Source organism: Delphinus delphis, chromosome 5 (genome assembly GCF_949987515.2).
Source record: "Delphinus delphis chromosome 5, mDelDel1.2, whole genome shotgun sequence".
In the NCBI taxonomy this organism is placed as follows: Eukaryota; Metazoa; Chordata; class Mammalia; order Artiodactyla; family Delphinidae; genus Delphinus; species Delphinus delphis.
Window position 1 is genome coordinate 66,160,651 of NC_082687.1, and position 20,416 is coordinate 66,181,066.

Genomic DNA, 20,416 nt, shown 5'->3' on the forward strand with positions numbered 1-20,416 from the left:
CCAATTTACATCACCAACATTACTATATGAGAACACTAGATTATTTGAAACCTAACCAGAGTGGGATATTATCAGTTATATTTGTAAAATTCATCATGTTCAGATGTACTGTTTTTGGCAAATTTTTATAATCATGTACCCCCCTCATCTCAATCAAGATATAAAATATTTTCTTCACCACCCCCAAAAGTTCTCTTTGTAGACAATCTTCTCCTCACACCTCCAGCCCTTGGCCTCCTCTAATCTGTTGTCTGTTCCTATAGTTTTTCTTTTTCCAGAATGTCACATACATGGAATCATAAAGTATGTATGGTTCTTTTTTTTTTGGCGGTACGCGGGCCTCTCACTGCTGTGGCCTCTCCCGTTGTGGAGCACAGGCTCCGGACGCGCAGGCTCAGTGGCCATGGCTCACGGGCCCAGCCGCTCCATGGCATGTGGGATCCTCCCGGACCGGGGCACGAACCTGTGTCCCCTGCATCGGCAGGTGGACTCTCAACCACTGTGCCACCAGGGCAGCCCCTGTATGGTTCTTTTGTGTCTGGCTTCTGTCACAGCATGACGATTTTGAGACTTCATCGTGTTGTTCCACATATCAGTGGTTGTTCCTTTTTCTAGCAGTTTGGTATTCTATTGTACGAATGTATCACAATTTGTTGATCCATTAGCCGGTTGGGTTTTTTCCTCTTTGGACAACTATGAATAAAGTGGCTATAAATATTTGCAAACAAGTTTTTTAAATCTTCTTTTGGGAATTTTTGTCCAAGTAATTTTCTTTACCAGTGTCTTAGGGGTTTTGTTATCTATTTTTATCAGCTCAGGACTGAAAATTTTTTAACTCTCAAACATACTTTCAACATGTGTTTATCTTAGCCTTTACAATTACTTTTTATCTTTAGTTCTAAATTCTGAAATGTTGTGAAACCAATCAATCTCTTCCCTTCCCTTATTATTTCTTCTATTACTTCTATTTTTTTATATAATCCTTTTCTTTTTGGCCGCACCGTGAGGCTCGCGGGATCTTAGTTCCCCAACCAGGTATTGAACCCATGCCCTTGGCAGTGAAAGCACAGAGTCCTAACTACTGGACTGCCAGGGAATTCCCTCTTCTATTACTTCTATGCTTAGGATTTTGTCTTTTGTCTTCTATGCTTAGAAAATTACTTAGAATTTTGAAAAATATTACATTTTCTTCATTAGTTGGTGGCTGGGATTTTTATATTAAATTCCTATTCACTTGGAATTGATATTGATTCATGGGATAACATCTTTAACATCTAACTACTCTATGATATGATTTGTAAATATCATCCTATCACAGAAATCCATAAAGGGCAGTAAGTAAAGTAAGTCTGTGCAAGCGTTGTGTGTTCTTCCAGGTTTCAAAGAGATGGAATTAGTAAAGGATACAGTTTCCGCTCTTGAGTAGCTTTTAGAGGAGTTAAAGATCAGATGGTGTATTAGTCAGGGTTCTCCAGAGAAAGAACCAACAGAAGATAAGTATGTGTGTGTTCACACACACACGTATGTGAGATTTATTTTAAGGAATTGGTTGACCCAGCTATGGAGGCTGTGAAGTCTTATGATTTGCTGTCTGCAGGTTGGAGACCCAGGAAAAGTGGTGTCATAGTTCCAGTCCGGGTCCGAAGGCCTGAGAACCAATCCCAGAGCAGGAGAAGACCAATGCCTCAGCTCAAGGAGTCAGGCAGAGAGCAACTCTTCCCTTCCTCCACCTTTTTGTACTATTCAGCCTCTCAAAGGATTGGATGGTGCCTACCCACATTGGGGAGGGCCATTTACTTTACCCAGTCTGCAGATTCAAATATTTTTTTAAAATATTATTTATTTATTTTGGCTGCACTGGGTCTTAGTTGCGGCACGTGGGATCTTTAGTTGCAGCATGTGAACTGTTAGTTGTGGCATGTGGGATCAGTTTCCCAACCAGGGATCCAACCCGGGCCCCCTGCATTGGGAGCATGGAGTCTTACCCACTGGACCACCAGGGAAGTCCCTGTTGATTCAAGTATTAATCTCATCTGGAAAACTCTCACAGACACACCCAGAAATGATGTTTAACCAAATATCCGGGTTCCCCCATGGCCTAGTCAAGTTGACACATAAAATTAACCATCACACATGGGTAGTTAAGGTAGAAGGATAATTTAGGTGAGATATTTCCGTTTGTGTCAGTAGTTATAGTCTCTGTAGTCCCAGCATGTACAGCACAACTAGGAGGGCTAGAATGTTGATTTGGAATTTTAGGCCTTGTCAGAATTGTGTGCTAATTGGACTGATTCCCCATCAGCCTGTATCAGAAATAACCAGACCAAATCTGCAATTGGTAAACTTTACCTGATCTCCTGAATGTGATTACAGTCAATCAAAAAGGCACTTTAGGAAAGTTCACTGTCTCAGCTAACATCTTCAGCCACTCACATTCCCTCTGCTCTCTGTCCAGACTCATAGACGAAGGAAGTTGAAGGAGCAGAGTAGGTGCCAGCTTGACTTGTACACTTAACTGCTTGAGGAGAAAAGGCAGGAGCAAGAGAGTGAGTGGAAGATGGTGCACCAACCATGCCTGCTAGTCACAGTGACCTAACAGATGCCTTGGCCTCTCACCATTCGTGTTATCAGAATATCCTTCTTTGTTTGGAAGGAGGGTGGGAGGGAAGTGAATAGGGAGGTGGGGAGAAGGGAAGGAGGATCCTCTCTCCTTTTTGTGTGGTTGGCACTTGGGTTTTCTGAACATAGTATCCCTGAGTCTTCATAGTGGCTCTGGAGTCAGATACAGGTTCAAATCTTAGCTCTACCACTGCGTAGATTGCAACCGTGTAAATATATTTCTCTGAGTGTATACACACACACACACACACACACACATATGTTCACAGGGGAAAAAACCCACTGTAAATCACTAAAGGAGGGAGAATTACCACTCTCTTGGGAATTACTGTGGAGGTGGCATCAGTACCGGTGATCAAACCCTAAGCAGAAGATGACCCTGTCCCAATAACACCAGTTGACGTGCAGTGACTGCTTGCCTTGAGCTGACACTGCGTGCATACTTCACATGCCCTAGTTCGTGAAGACGTTATTAACTGATGTTACTAATGATGAAGTTGAGGCTCAAGAGACTTAGATAATTTCCCTCATAACCCCACACAGTGCTGAAGTTGAGCTGGGCTTGGAATCTAAATATGTCAGATTCTAGAACGTGAATTCTAACCTGGACACTGTACTTAGCGGCACTAGTGGGTCATTTCGCCTTCCCCTCTTGGGGCTTTTGCTGCCAGTGTTAGACTTTAGAGGGTCTGGGTTTTGTTTTAATAAGGGGAGTGATTCCTCTAAAGGCTTCCAAATCCCCACGAGTATGGAGTCTCTCTGTATAGGTCCACAAACACTTAGTTTCCTCTCATTTCCTCAATCATACGATGTTTCATTATTTTCATTTACTCTTTATAAAAGAAATCAGCCTAAGGGTATGGAGGCTTTCTCAGGACTAATTCTTATATGATTGCAAGACAGGCCTCATGGGTGGTTCCAAGGCTCCCACTATTATAGTTGATATCTCTTCTAGTGACTTTGGATCCCATGCTCAAGAAACTTTCCTGAACCTGTTTAGTGGTTGGACAAAGCGAAAGGCAGATCCGCTCTCTATGGAATCCCAGGACTGGCCTGACCACGAGAGAGGTGTTTAAGTGGAGGGCTACAAAAGTAACTTGGGGAGAAAGGAATGGAAGGTATTTGACATCTTTGATCTGTTGTCAGATTAGGGCGATGAGAAGTGAGATAGGTCTGCTGTCAGAGAGGAGAGACCTAAATGCGAGTGGGTGGAGGAGACTAGGAGGTTTGCAGAGAGGTGGTGGGTTACTTGAGGGGAAAAAGAGATGGAACCTCTCAGGTGTCATTTGGTAATTTAATGTTGGCCGTGGAATCCATTGGCCATCAGTCTTGATGAGCTGCCCTGGCCGAAGAGGTCACGTTTAAGCTCCTCAACCAGAGCTCTTCATCTGCTCTCTGTGCAGGAAGCCAGGCAGCCTGTTGGGCTCATCGTTCTTTGTTGTTCCTGCTCGCGCCTGCCCATCCACTCCCTCTTACTTACGGTAGAAGATTCTAAGGCAGGCAGGGGTCTGGGGCTGCTGGTTTATATCAGCATCTGAGGTCTGAGTTGAGTAATCCATGGCTGTCAGACTCCCACAAGAACTATGATAACAGATTTAGGAATATGTGGGAATATGTTCAACTTTACATCTTTGTAAAGATGGTCGCCTCACTTTCAAGGGCAGATCATTTGAGCCAAAAGATATCCAGACTTGGAATGTGTAGACTTGCTATTTACTCGCTGTGTGACTTGGGCATGTCGCTTAACCTCTCTGAGTCTTGGCTTTCACTAAGGTAGAAAAGGAACTCGGGTCTCTAGGAACCAGTTCTGTAAAGTTCCATCCAGGCCCTTGGGAGCAGTAGCTGTGAGCCTGTTACTGGTTTACTCAAGACTCAGAATAGGTATGTCCATCACCCTTAGGTAAATTGATTCATTTTCTAAAGAAAGAGGAATTCACCACTTAAATGAATCTTCTGGTAATTCCTCTGGTTAATCCAATGGATATAATAATATATATATATTGATGTTTAGCCAGTGGTCTCATTTCAATTGAGAAGTTATGTTGGTCGGCTAGGCAATTCTCTTCCTACCCTGAGTATTCTCGAAGGACGCACCACTAGACATGAGCCTCCCCCAGTGGGTCTCCCACATTTATCACCTTTGGGTTAACTCCCTTGGCCATCTCCTGGGAAGACAGGAAAGGTGCCTCCAAAAGTCAGGTTTGAGATTTGCATCCGTGCTTTACCTTTAGCCCCCTTCCAAGCTATTGCCATGACAACCAGCCTCACCCTGGGTACCTGGTCAAGAGTACACTGACGTCTAATCCAGTGCGAGAGAGCTTAGGACACGGCCTCCATATTTAGTGCTGAGTGAGACTCAGTGATAGGATGAACCTTTGGACAACCTGGGCAGGAGAGTGAGGGACCAGAAAGCAGTACCTCTGTGGCCTAGGTGTGTTGACTGTAGCTGGCAGATTTGTGAGCCTGTGTGAAAACGCCTTTGAAGACTCCCCCAGTGAGCTGAGGGGACTTTGAAGTGGGTGAGGACTGTTGTCCTGAAAACAAGCAAGTGGGGACTCTAATTTGGCTTTAATCTTAGTGTGACGCCTCGGGAGTTCACAAGCTGTGGAAGCCCGTAATAATACGATGGACTCTTCCCAATTTCCTCCCAACCAGCAGGCTCCAGCTCCGACCCTGGGGTCAGGGAGCTCTTAGGCCCCTCACATGTCATCACTCTACTTCCACCCTTTGGGCCAGAGTCAGCTTTTTCTCTCAGCATTTTAAGTCCCTCGAGAAAAATATTTCCTCAACCCAGGCTCCACGCCAGCAACTGATCAAAACTGCCCTCCTCACGGTATTTAATCCAACAATCTAGTTTGTGTCCCCTGGTGTCTATCCCTGGAGGCATTTTAATTTTTAATGTAGTTTTAAAAACCAAGGTTATACCGCACAGCATTTAAAGAATCAAATGCATCTACAGAGAGCTTTCAGAAAACACAGCAACCTCTCCCCATCCATTTACCACTCCTCCAAAGCCCCTGCTTTCAACCCCTTTGGCCTTTCTTGTGGTCTTTATCCTTAACATGGTGCAACCGCAATTCTTGATTTTTCAGTGTTAAACATCATCTATGGACTTCCAGCTATGGAAGATGAGGATTTATCCTTCTTTCCCATCCGCCACCCAGGTCTGCTACACATAGACTTTTTTTGTCCCCTGTCTTTTATAATTTTGGTTAGATTGATATGTAGCACTTGACAACTTCGTAAACTCCATACCTGAGTCACGTATGATTACCTTCCCGGCACAAGCATTTGTTGTCCTAAAGTTAATAATGGCTTTATTTTTACATGTGCTTAGTTTTCTGTGCAATCGTCATTACCATCTTTCTTAACTGTCCCCCAACTGTGTATCTCTTTCCGTATCTTCACATACATTAGAGAGCCTATTAATTTTATCTGCTCTGAAGAGGTCCCTCCTGGAGCCTGCCCTATAGGCCTGTTCACAGCTGTCATCTTGAGATCCTCCTTCATCATTTTCCTGGACTTTCTCTTCGCCTCTCCTTTTCACTGGGTCTTCTATTTCCTGCATTTTGTGTCTGCCTCTTCCTGGGTTTACTTCCTTGTTTTGGTGAGGTATCTCTGAGAAAGAATGAAAATGAGATAGACTTTTGGAGATCTTGGGGTCTGAAAATCCAAAATCCTTTGATTTCCTCTTCCCCTTCATTATCTTGGGTACTCAACATCCGATCCTATATTGGAAATCATTTTCCTTCAGAATTTTTAAGGAATTGCTCCCTTGTCTTTCAGCTTCCTATGCTGAGAGAGCCGATGCCATTCTGATTTTTGAGATTTTTGTATAATGCCTGCTTTTTACTCTGGAAGCTTTTAGAATCCTCTTTGTCTTCTATCACCTTAGGTTGGGTTTCCTAGAAACTGAGATTGAGACAGGGTTTTGAGTGCATGTGACTAATTGAGGGATTAATCTCAGGAGAAGGTAAATGAGGGAAGGAGGATGGTTCTGGGGAAAGAGCTAAGGATGTGGTTTGGCTGGAAGCTAGTTTGGCCTGATACCCTGCTCTGCTCTGGAGCACAGATTGGACCAGAGTTGGTTCCCCTTTCGGGACAAGACTCTAGACATTTCCCATCAGTCATTGGTGTGACCTCTCCTGTGCAGGAGCTGGAGTGGTGGGTGGAACCTCCCAGGAGACACAGCTGCCCTTTGGCTGAGGGCAGCTCTCCAGAGAAGGGGGCTGTGAGCCCAGAGTGGCCAACAGTTGGATGTGCTGGCCCCATACAGGGGATCCGGACAAGGTACCAGTGATGTCTTCTAGACATGTGTTCTAAAGGTCACAATGATTGTTTTTCACTCTGGAAACATATACTAGAGTTCTGGGAAATTTTTGGCAGTACACGGGCCTCTCACTGTCGTGGCCTCTCCCGTTGCGGAGCACAGGCTCCGGACGCACAGGCCCAGCGGCCATGGCTCACAAGCCTAACCGCTCCGCAACATGTGGGATCTTCCCAGACTGGGGCATGAACCCGTGTCCCTTGCATCGACAGGCGGACTCTCAACCACTGCGCCACCAGGGAAGTCCCCTGGAATGCTTTTTATTCAGATGTTCGAGATGCTGGAATGGTTCTCTGTCATCACCTTGTCTGTCCTTTCCTGTTTTCCTTCTCTTTTTCATTTTTTTTAAAATTTTTAAATTTTATTTTATTTGTTTTTTTATACAGCAGGTTCTTATTAGTCATCAGTTTTATACACATCAGTGTATACATGTCGATCCCAATCTCCCAATTCATCCCACCACCACCACCACCACCACCACCCCCCACTGCGGCTTTCCCCCCTTGGTGTCCATACGTTTTTTCTCTACATCTGTATCTCTATTTCTGCCCTGCAAACTGGTTCTCTTTTTCATTTTGTTCTTTATTTATCTTTCTTCTGAGTTTTTACATTTCTGCTATCTTGTTTTTAATTTCTGAGACCTCTTCTTTGTTCTGAGTATTCTTCATTTATTTATTATTTTATTATTTTTAAATTAATTAATTAATGTTTGGCTGCGTTGAGTCTTCGTTACTACGTGCAGGCTTTCTCTAGTTGTGGTGAGTGGGGTCTGTTCTTCCTTGCGGTGCATGGGCTTCTCATTGTGGTGGCTTCTCCTGTTGCGGAGCGCAGGCTCTAGGCGTGTGGGCTTCAGTGGTTGTGGCACATGGGCTCAGTAGTTGTGGCACACAGGCTCTAGAGCGCAGGCTCAGTAGTTGTGGCTCACGGGCTTAGTTGCTCTGAGGCATGTGGGATCTTCCTGGACCAGGGTTCGAACCTGTGTCCCCTACATTGGCAGGCGGATTCTTAACCACTGTGCCACCAGGGGAGTCCCTGAGTATTCTTCATTTAAATAGTCTCCTGCTTCTCTTTTATGGCTGCAATATCTTTTTTCCCCAAATATATTATAGGGTTTTTTTTCAGTTTTTCTCTGCCTCCAAGTTATTTTCCTCTGTGTATTGGTTTTGTTCCTAATCTTTTATAATTGAGATTTTCCCCTAATATGTCTGGCTTGACTAGACGCTCATATTTAAAAACAGGACGCTCAAAAGCTGATTGGAAACTCCGAGTCAGTGGGGTTATCGACCGTGAGCTTCATGGTAGGGTGAGCTGGACAAGCCATTTTCTGCAGAACCCTAAGATCTTTAGGTCTTTTCCTGTGAGTTGATCAGATTCCAGTGAGAAGGCTCTGTTAATTTTCTGCGTAGAGGATATAAACCTGATTTCCAGTGTTTTGAGAGCCAAGTAGAAGGAGAAGAATGTTTGAGTTTCAACGTTCACTAAGTATTCATTTAATCCTCCTATTTTTATTACACCATCTCCACCCTCAGCTGTGGCTGGTGTCCTCCAGTCCAGAGACTATGATTTATCTTTTCCAAACACCAACCCTCTTTCTTCTTCTAGGGTGGCGGGGGAGTCTGTCACCTGGCTCCATGGGAGAGAAGGGATATGAAGGGTCTCAGTGCTTCTTAAACAGACTTTTACTCAATACCACCTCTTGTAAGCTTACCTTTCCCTCAGCTTCTACAAGTACCCCCAGTTCTTAAGACTTCTGTGGGTTCTTCACTATAATTTGTGTCTCCACTTCCCTCACTTAAGATTTATCTTTGTTGAGATAATCAGTAACTATGCAGGCATCTGCCTTCCGACTTCCAAAATTTCGTTGCTATTGTATCCTCTCTGGAATTCTTTGTTTTTATACGTTTACGCCTTTTAAAAAAAATCCTTTTACTGTTATTTTAGTGGAATTTCAGGAGGGACTAGACATTAAGGCATGCGTTCAATACAACATCTTTAGTTGAAATCCCCAACAGGATCTTGTAACCTTTCTGCCAGGAGAAAGAAATATTCACTGCAATTTCTCTCTGCTCCTTACTATTCATCTTAACTGTGTTGAGCCTGCCTTCTTCACTGGTAAGGACTGTCCTCATAACCAACACCTCTTTCCTAGAATGTACTCCATAACAGGTACATAATAATAATAAATTTTTTGTTAAATATTTATACAACATTATATACTCAACATTGTACTAGATCCTCAAAGAGCTTATCTAGTTGGGGAAATACACACACACACGCACAGTACAACAAAGGGTTGTTCTAATACGTTAAAGAAACAATAATCCATTCAGAGATTCTGCAGCAACAGATGTTTAAAACAGCATATTCAAAACTCCACATTTCACTCATTCACATGCATAATCCAATTTAGCTCGATCCACAGACACTTACAACAGATGGAGTTCTCACCATGCGCTTCTAAGTTATGCTCCAATATCGAGGAGCTGACTAGAGCTGTAGCATCAGGAACGGATGTGGTCGTGGAATACAAAGCTATTTCCACCTTTCACCTTCCCCTCTTCACTCCTGAAGGTCATGAAAAAGACCAGTGCCTAGAATCAGGAGAAAAAAATTTCAAAATTTGAGAACCCCAAAGGCAATAATCTAGCACCCACCACTTGCCAGGTGCCTTGGCATTCGCCTCTACACACCCAAGGCTGCTTGCTGTGAACATCAACAGCTCTGTTCCTGAAGACTTTCTACCTGATGGCAGGGTCAAGCTCCACCTGTACCCAGGGGAGCTTGTGTACAATCTGGTATTAATACCAGAGTTTAATTAATACCGGATTCCCTCAGGAATCACCCTTGAGTCAGTGGCAGATTGGGGATGTTATTGGTGGGTAAATTCCCCAGCTTCCTAATCCTTCAGTTGGGATGACTCTGAGGCGTGTTCTACACTATCTCCCAGAGCACCCCAGCAGGCATGAATTCCAGTTGCCCACCCTGCTAACTGGCTCTGAAACGTACCCTTCATTGGCTTCCTTCCGTTTCCTGTCCCACTTCTTCACTTCCTTACAAGTGCTTCCCATGGTCACCCACTAAATAAACAACTGGCACTCAAATTTTTGCCTGTAGTGAAACCCAGACCTAGACCAAGATCTTCCCTAAAGAATAATGTATCTCAGAGAGGCCATACTCTTACTCTGAACTTTACAAAAGTTGAATGAACCCAAAAGATATACCAGGAGACTGTTACTCCAGATGCACAGAACAGTAGAATAACTCAACAGCCAACCAATGCTTACGCAGTTAAATTTTGGAGCCGGAAAGGGTTCAAATGGTAATTCAGTACAACTCCCACTCAAAGCTAGAGCCTCTCTTCTAAAGATCCCTGACCAGTAATCATCTCAAGTCTCTATTCGAATACTGCAAAACACAACAGAAAACCCAAAGAAACTCAGCCCTTCATATTTAAGTTCCCACTTTGCGTTGACTCTGGTAGACCCTAGAAAAGAAGGAAGATAACAAAAGGTGTCCAAAATACATGGGTGTTTTTTGAGTGAGAACAATTTAGACTGTCATCTACAAGAATACCAGTTAAAAATGGACTTTATACACATTCCCAAGTCATTAAACCAAGCATTAAATTAGCTTGTTTCTTTGGCAATGAATTTCCAAAAGATTTCCTTCTCTAGTTTCTAACCCATCCCTATTTTCCCTGGATAGAAAATTCCCTTCCTCTCTCTCTCTCTTTTTCTGTCCTTCTCTGTTTGAACAAGCATCTCTAGACAGCCACACAGTGGACCCTGTTGACACTCAGTAGATGGTAAACAGTTTTAGCAGCAATGTCCACTCCTAGTCACATAAATCTCATTAGAGACTGCTTATCACAAAGTCTCACCCCCTGGGGGAACAAAGGAAGGCTAAGAAGTACAGCGAATACACAAATTATTGCCCAGAACAGGAGCTGCTTCTACAAAGCGCAGTGGCAAACCCAGCCTTCCATAGAGGATGCTAGAACACTGGGCTGTTTGCCATAATTCTCGTCCTCTCCCCCGCCCCCCCACAGAAACACTCTCAGAACCACTGAACGTTTTCAAGAAATATTAACATGAACGTTTCTATACAGAAAGCAACCAAGCAATCTAGGATGTATTAGAATCCAGTCACAAAAGTTCAGGAGCTGAGAGCAATTGACTATAGCAGCTAGATGGATGCGAATGTGTAGGGCAGTGTGGTGGAGAGAGAATGTATTTTGGAGTTTGTTAAGATTTATATTTCAATCACCAATTATGTTAGCCGAGGCATGAACTTAGGCTCTCTTGACTTCATTTGCTTCAGCAATGGGAATGATACTGATATTTAAAAGATTCTTTTGGGGAGTAAACAAACATTAAAATACGTTTGGTGAAATATCAGATTATAAGGCAAGGTACCCAGATTAGTTATTATTACCTTCCCTTGCTGCTCTACTGCCTTTGGTAGCAACAATGCCCTATTGCCATTTGAACGATCCAATCTGAATCACGTAGCCTTAGTTAATCTAAAGCAATTATCAATTTTAATTAAAATAATCATTAACATTGTTAAGACTATGACTTACAGACCACTTACTGTATGTAAGGTACTGTTAAGCTCTTTTCATTATCATCTCATAGAATTCTTAAAATAGACCTATGAGATGAGATATTTTTTCCTGTTTTACAGTTGAGGAAACAACACTTCAGGGAAGTTGAATTACTCTTATGAGGACTACAACGAACAAGTGGTAGAGCCAGGGTTAAAACTCAAGTCTGTTTGACTATAAAACCTGTGTTCTGAACCATCAGTAGATACAAGGTAACCCATGGTGATTGGAGTTGGTGAGGGTGAGAGCCAGGACACCCCCAAAGGAGAGGAAGCAGAGAGGGGGGGACGCAGAGGAAGGCATTGGCCAGGGGCAGCCTGGAGGATCAAATTTTACATTCTGATGGGGCTAAGTGAAGAATTTGGCCAAGGAATTAGGTGGGTGGCCTAATGGTCAAGTTGTTAGATGTGTTCCGTGAAGGGGAAAAGCTCTTAACATGAAACATCTAGCTGCAAGGAACCGAAGACTCAACTACCAGTGGCCTAAGCAGAATGGACTTTATATCTCACTTAGTGCCACGTCCAGAGGAAGAGTGGTTCCAGGGTCCATTTGGCTATTTGACTGTGTCATCAAGCATCCAGGTCATTTACATCCCGCTGTTCTGTCATTCCCAGAATGTCTACAACCCTCTCCCCATCTCCTGCCCAGCTGCATGATGCTTGTGGAAGCTCCTGATATGTCACACAGAACATCCACACCCAGCAAAGAAGGGGGTGTTTCTTTCTATGTGTCTGTCTCTTCTTATTATGGAGAAAAATCCTCCTGGAAGCCCTGAAAGGGCCACCCCTCGGGCTCCATTTGTCAGACTTGTGTTACGTGGTCGTGCCCAACCAGTCCATGGCAACAGGGAAGAAATTACTATAATTAGCTTAAACTAACCAGTGTTCATCTTCTGGGATGAGGTGCTCCTGTCCTTGACAACTTGGAGGTGGGGCACCTAGACAGAACCAAGAAGAAGTACGTGTTTGTGTGTGTGTGTGTGATTGTGTGTATGCACACTTGCATGCGTGTGCAAGTGTGAGCTCTAGGAGAGGCAAACAACAGGGTCGGCCACAAGTAGGCTGCTTGCAATGTCTCCTGAAAGCAATGGGAAGGGAGAAAACGTCCCTGGAATTACTCCAGTAAAAATTAGTCTGCACCGAACTCTCCAAGCCAGAGGTCTCTCTTTTCTCCCTGAGCATTTTCCCTTTATTGTTCATTGACCCCTTTTGCCTGGAACACACCTTCTTTCTGCCTGGTCTGCATCAGGCCTGCCTTGGACATCGCTTTTCCATGACCGCTGTAACCTTTACCACTTCCTATGGTTGGTCCTAGAGCCCTTATTCTCCAGACCTTTATTTCCCCAACATTTTTCTACATTTTTAAAAAGAAATATCTATTGACACCATGGATCCCAGTTTAGGAAATGCTAAGCCAACAATTAATTCAGCAGTAAATTATTATTTAAAGGAAAAATAGAACCATAGAGACTGTTTTGGGGAAAGAGCATTCCCTCCTAAATATTCCCGTATTTTTTAGTTCCTACCCAAAAAGTTGCTCTCTGTCTTCCATTAGATACCAGAGAAACAAATCCTTCCTCGCCACTCCCAAGGGTGCATCCCCGCGGCAATCTCCAGTCACTTTGCTTCCTTGGCAGGCGCTGAACACGATGGGCCCATCCTTCCTCATTCAGATGGCGGCCGGGGCGGGAGGATTGGCCTAATGTTAACCAGAGCTCCATCTAGTCCTGCAGTGAGCAGTGGCCAGGAGCCCAACGTTGAAGACATAAATAAGCTGCAGGTTTGCAGAAACCTGCCAGCAACTCTCTGAAACAGGAAGAGACTACTTAGAGCTGTCCTGCTAACTCTCAACCGTGGGCCTGCTGCTCAGGTCTGAGGCTCCCTGGCTGCCGAAACCACCAGCCTTGGAGTTGACTCCGAGGGCACCAGTCTGAGAGGCCGCCTGAGATGGCAGGGACCGCCGATCGGGGAAAGAGCTAGATAACCCCTCCATTTGCAGCAGCAGAAGGGGGTTATAAATGTCATTCCTCTTCTGGGAGACGTGGTGTCTGACTCCATTAGACTTCCAGGACAGCCCAAAACAAACAAACAGAAAAGGAAAGGGCTTAGGATAATGGAATCGGATCAGGGCTGTCGTTGGGGAGCTGCTCCCAGGCACCCTGCGTTCCGGGCCCCCGGCTTGACTACCATTGAGAACTGTGCTGCTCACATGGAGATGGGGCTGGAACAAGTCTTTGAAACTCTGATGCAATCAAACTAGGTTTTCTGGGGGTCAGTTTTCTCAAGTCTGAGAGCCATTAGTTTTGTATGAAAAGCCATTATGGACGAATACAGTCAATACAATGAAAACAGATTCCTTGTATGACAACAAATGATAAACAGTCAGAATGTAGCTGATGGCCTACTTAGTCAAGTAATAATAGATACCGTCAAATTTCTATCCAGTGGAAGACTGGAGATCATTCCTTACAGTTCATGGCAATGAGAGTCAAGCCTAGGAGGGAGACCTCTAAACGTCATCATTCAATAAGGAAATATTTATCAAGCACTCTGTGTGCATAGACACAAAAGATGTGTCTCCTTCAAAAGCATCACAGACACATACGGAGTTAGACGATGATTTAAATAATAGAACGAGAGCGCGTGAGGGGTCACAGGCACGATTTGAGAAATTAGAGTGTGTATAGGCTAAGACGCTCATGGGTGGGTTCAACTATGATGAGGTGGAGTGGCCTGAGAAGGCCTCTGAGAGAAGGTAGGACTTAAACTGGGGCTTAAAGATGAAGGATATGGATAGATGAAGGGGAAGAGAAAGGAGAGGTTTTCAGAAAATTGCCGGGAATAATCGCGTGTGAACAGTGTTGTTTATACTGGAGCTTTCATGTACCGGTATGCCCATCCACTTACAATCACCTGCCTGAAAATCATCATTATGGTCTTTTTTTGTTGCTGTTCTCCAAGTGAATTATTTTCCATTTTAACTGCTTTATTGAGATGCAACTGAAATGCAATAAACTGTACACATTGAAAGTATATAATTTGATATGTTTTGACATATGTATACAACTCCACAATCAACACAGTGAACCTATTCATCATCCCTACTGAAAAGTTGTAATCTCCTTTTCAATTTGGAAAGCCGGATATATGGCTTCAAGACACGCATTCCACGCAGATTCTAAAAGCCAACTCTTCTCCCTTCTTGGACACGAGGGCCCCTTTCTCTCCAACCCAGAACATAGGTTTCATCTTTTAGTAATAATCAAAGGAACCACACTTCGTTGAGGGCATTTGGCAGCCTGGAATCGGTTTATTGCTTTATTATTCCTAAGGACAATCCCAGTGAGGAAGGTATTAACTTTCTTCCCATTTCAGAGGCAGAGAAAGCAAAGCTTAGGGGCTCAGTCACTCGCCCAGGTCTGATGGATTGATAGTCTGCTCTCAGTAGATGGAAAAGCCACTGCTGGATCTCAAGGCTGCCTGTCTTTCAGGCATACACTCACATGTATGTACTCTGAGACCCTTATAAACCTTTTCCAAGACAAAGGATCCTGCTAGCCTGGCACACAGGCAAGGAGGATATTGAAGATAAAGTTCTAATCATTGAATCCTGACCATGGATAGAACAGTGAACTCAGGTTGGCTCGTTCAGCTTTCAAAAGTATCAATTTACATTCCCTCCAAGAGTGCGTGAGGGTTCCCTTTTTTCCATATCCTTTCCAACACTTGTTATCTTTTGTCTTTCCGATTACAGCCATCCTAGCAGATGTGAGATGATATCTCATTGTGGTTTTCCTGGCATTTCCCGGATAATTAATCTACACTCCCATGTTCAAATCAACATTATTCACAATAACCAAGATGTGGAAACATGGAAACAACCTAAATGTCAATGGATGAGTGGATAAATATATCCCATATATATATATATATATATATATATATATATATATATATATATATAAACATTTTCTTGATATAGATATTATATATAAAGGAATGTTACTCAGCTTAAAGAAAAGGAAATCCTGCCACTTGCAACGAGGTGGATGAACCTGGAGGACATTATGCTACATGAAATAAGCCAGACACAGAAAGACAAATACTGCATGATTCCACTTATATGTGAAATCTAAAATAGTCAAACTCATAGAAGCAGAGAGTGGAATGGTGGTTACTAGGGGCTGGGGATTGTCAATTATACCTAAATAAAGCTGGAAAAGAAGTTAGACTGTGACTTCCCTTCTGTTTCCTATAAAAGAGCTTTGGTGGTCCTGAGTGGGAGTGGGTAAACTTTCCTCCATCTGCCGCTGTCCCTGCAATCCCACCCAGTCACTCATCCTTCCCAGAACTCAACCAGGCTCTCTTGTAACGGACAGAAGAAGTCCATCTCAGAAAGAAGAGAAAAGATGGGCGTCTTGCTCTCAGAATCTCCCCTGCTGGCCTCTGGCACACCAGGGAAGGAGTGCTCTGCTCCGATTGCTGCTGTGTAAATGTCCTGTCAGGCTGTTTATACTCACAGTGCATTTTCTTGGCTTCCCCAGATCTGTTAATTGCCACCAGTTCAGGAACCTTTGAAGGGAAGAAAGCCAGGTTGCAGAAACATACCAGTGTTTATCATGAGCGACTTTCCAGGGGTTCCTGTAACAGCAAGGGGCAGGTCCTGTTCTTCAGAAGACAAGGCTTTGCTGCCTCAAGTCTGAGGCTGACTTTCACTCCTGAGGGCTTCTGATGCACAGGAGACGGTCGATTCCTCTTCACGAGCTCTCACTCAGAAACTTGTATGGAGTTGCGGCTCGTGATGTGGAATGGCTGTGCTGGGTAAATGGTTTTTTGATCATGTGTTTCTGCATCACAATATCCCATCCTCCAAGCCCTTCCAGATAAGGGGCTACCATATGACCCAACAATTCCACTCCTGGGTATTTATCCGAAAAACACAAAAACACTAATTGAGAAAGACACATGCACCCCAACGTTCACTACAGCACTATTTACAATAGCCAAGATACGGAAGCAACCTAAGTGTCCATTGACACAGGAATGGATAAAGAAGATGTGGCACATGTATACAGTGGAATATTACTCAGCCTCTGAGTACTGATCTCATCCTCTCTCTTTCTTCCCAGCAATGTTCGCTCCTGGACTTAGGTACTTCTTTGCTGCATTTATAAATACTCAAGGAGGGTGTTTAAGAGTATATAGTTGCAAAGTACTGTGTCAGAAGGACCCTTCTTCTTTTTTTCCCTTTCTTTCATTTATTTTTATTTTTTAAATGACATATAGCTGATATACCATATTATATAAGTTACAGGTGTACTATATAGTGTTTCACAATTTTTAAAGGCTATACTCCATTCACAGTAATTATAAAATATTGGCTATATTCCTCAGGCTATACCATATATCCTTGTAGCTTATTTTATACCTAATAGCTTATACCTCTTAATCCGCATACCCCAATATTGCCCTTCTCCCCCTTCCCTCTCCCCACTGGTAACCACTAGTTTGTTTTCTATACCTGTGAGCTGCTTCTCTTTTGTTATATTCACCAGTGTGTTGTATTTTTTAGATTCAACATATAAGTGATAATATACGGTATCTTTCTTTGTCTGACTTACTTAACTTAGCATAATGCCCTCCAAGTCCATCCACGTTGCTGCAAATGGCAAAATTTCATTCGTTTTTATGGTTGTGTAGTATTCCATTGCGTATATGTACCACATATTCTTTATCCATTCATCTGTTGATGGACACTCAGGTTGCTTCCATATCTTGGCTATTGTAGATAATGCTGCAGTGAACATTGAGGTACATGTATCTTTTCAAATTAGTGATTTTGATTTTTTTGGATATATACCCAGGAATGGAATTGTAGGGTCATATGGTAGTTCTGTTTATAGTTTTTTGAGAAACCTCTATACGGTTTTCCACACTGGCTGCACCAATTTACATTCTTACCAACAGTGTACGAGGGTTCCCTTTTCTTCACGTCCTGGCCAACATTTGTTATTTGTGTTCTTTTTGATGATGGCCATTCTGACAGGTGTGAGGTGATATCTCATTGTGGGTTTTGTTTTTGTTTTTTTTTTGCGGTACGCCGGCCTCTCACTGTTGTGGCCTCTCCCGTTGCAGAGCACAGGCTCCGGACGCGCAGGCTCAGCGGCCATGGCTCACAGGCCCAGCTGCTCCGTGGCATGTGGGATCCTCCCGGACCGGGGCACGAGCCTGTGTCCCCTGCATCGACAGGCGGACCCTCAACCACTGCGCCACCAGGGAAGCCCCCTCATTGTGGTTTTGATTTGCGTTTCTCAGATGATTAGCTATGTTGAGAAGATCCCTTCTGTTAAGGAAAGTACTATATATATAAAGACAACTAGAATATAAGAGAAAATGTGACAAGTTCTTAAGAGACACTTCATGTAATATGGGTCTTCAAAGGAGGAAGAGAAGGTACCCAACTGGGGCGCAGTAGCAGAGGTGTGTTAATTAAGCATATTTCAGAAATCGTATTACTTCATCTTCACAGTAATCCCATTAGATAAGAAAACTAAGGCTTAGAGATATGAAGTAACTTAATCAAGGTTCCACCGTGAGCAAGCAGTAGACTAGAGATTTGAACTCTGGAATCCTGGCTCTCCTGCCCTACTGCAGAGGTGGAACTGGAGCTGGCCCGTGGAAGATGAATCAGATTATGATTGGTAGGGTTGGAAGAGGGCATTCCCAGTTTGGAGAACAGGAGGAGAAAAGTAAAAGACATGTAGTAAGAATATTGTTAAAAGCATCCCTGGGGAAATTTACTCACTCATCCATCCATCCATCCATTCATTCATTCAATAAATATTTGTTGAGAACCTGTTTTGTACCAGGCACTGTGCAGGCTCATAGGAATTATCAGGGTATAAACAAAGATCCCTGCCCTCATGTGGAGCTGATTCTAGAACAGAAAGACAGATGATAGAAATAAAGTGTGTTAGAGGTTGCAGAAATAGAGAAATACAGCTCGGTGAGGGAAAGTTGGGAGTACGGCAGGGGGTGTGTGTGTGGAGTCAGTAACAGTTTACGATAAGGTGGCAGGGGGTAAGCCTGTCCCTCACTGCTCCCTCTAACTCCACCTTCTCCTCCTCTCATCCATCTGTTTATCCACCTATCACACCAGACTCAGAAACCGTGAAATTGTTGAGGTGGCATCTTAGGACAAATTCTTCCTGCGGCACTGACAGCCCCAAGCTGCTGGAACGATCTTTGAACCGGCCTGGGAGGCGTAGCAAACTCAGAAGCTTGTGATCTGGGCCCAGGGCTGAGCGTGGTCCCTGATGTTTCCTGCTCTCCAGGCCAAGTAGGGCTTGCTGCCTTCCTGTTTACTATATCCCACTTTGCCTCCTTCCACACAAGAGGGTCAGCTGCTAGGATAAGGTTGGGTACAAGCCCTCCAGGGGCTGTGCAACCAATAGCTTTGCTGCCCAGTGACCCTTCAGCTCAGAGGACGCATCAAAGGAATGCAGAGTGTGACTCAGGAAGGGGCGTGCAGAATTCCACTAAAGAAATACAACCCATCTGCAGCACCCTGGCCTGAATTCTGCAGTAAAAATTTCAGACGGAGAGTAACATGTTGAGAGGATGTGTGGAGAGAGACGCTGTCTCAGAACAGAGACTGCTTCTTAGAGAGCCATTAGGGAACTCAAAAGGAACCCGAGAGGCTTTGAAGAATGTGTGGGTGAGCTCAGAGTGGGGGGTCTTTCTAACGACTCAGTAACAAGGATGCAGAGTAACTGGGTTTTGGTCTAGACCGGCAGCATGTGAGCGCACAGAAGGTTAAGGCAAGAGAAGATGACTTCTTTAGTCCTTTGTGTCCCCCTAAAACATCTCCTTTTCTGACCTCCAACTAAGTAATGAATCGGATCACAGACATGTAGACACAGTGCCCTCCCTGGCACTATTCTTTCCGAGTGGGCTCTGTTGACTCCACCCCAGCGTTTTCCAGCAAGACTGCATTATTTTTTCAGGGAGGAAGTAGAGGAGAGTGTTGAGGATGCCATGGGCTGTCTGAGACAATGTTAAGGTTAGGTGTTGAAAACTCACAAAAACGAAGGGCCTTTTGTAGTCAGCTATTGTTTAATTTCAAAGGTCTGAAGATCCCTCAAACTAGTTTAAGTAAAAGAAAAGGGTGGGGGGTGGTGAGGACATGTTTTTGGAATGGTACGGAGGCATCTCCCATGCTGGGGTTGGGGGCAGAGCTGGGCTTCGGCAGTGCTTGGTCAGGAAGGCTTGAGCTGAGCCACTCTGAAGCCTTCTCTCTGCACATCTGCCTCTTCCTTCCTTCTCTCTCTGCAACTGGCTTTCTCGATTTCCCATGTACGTGCAGACCCTGTCCTAGCTTCACATGATGCCCGGTTCTCCAGGGCACCGACCAGGGTCTCTGGATCTCGATTCTAAATGCCTGCGGGACAGAGTTGGCCCATTAGTTCAGCTATTTAAACTTTCTTCAATTAGATGAAGCCAGGGAGGACTGAAGTTATTTGTTACAAAAGTGGTCACAGAAGTTCCCAGAAAGGAGAGGTGGGGCGGAGGTGGAGAAAGGGGGAAATTTTCCAAGAAAAGGATTTAGTTGGGCAGTTATTCCAGAAAATGGCTACTGCAGGGTCTTCATTAATTGGGATAATGTTTCCTAGAATGAAACAAATACTACCAATTAGAATACAGCTGTGGCTACCCTAATGTACACCCTGCCTTAAAGAAGATGAGCGTTTATTTAACCTCCCCTCGTGGTTGGAGCATAAACAGACCAGCAAGGAGAGGGCAACTCCACGGTGTCAGGATCCACGGCAGGCAGCCTCTAAAACGGCTCTTGGTGACCCTCTCCCC

The 20,416-nt window shown here is 44.0% G+C and overlaps 1 long non-coding RNA gene across 1 annotated transcript in view; it reads right to left on the reverse strand.

Annotated features, from left to right (window-relative positions):
* The window catches only part of LOC132425452 (uncharacterized), a 39,849-nt gene that overhangs the window by 3,628 nt on the left and 15,805 nt on the right, over positions 1 to 20,416 (reverse strand). The window contains exon 2 of the long non-coding RNA XR_009519441.1: positions 9,395 to 9,537. This is a non-coding gene — a long non-coding RNA (uncharacterized lncRNA). The remainder of the gene's footprint in view (positions 1 to 9,394; positions 9,538 to 20,416) is intronic.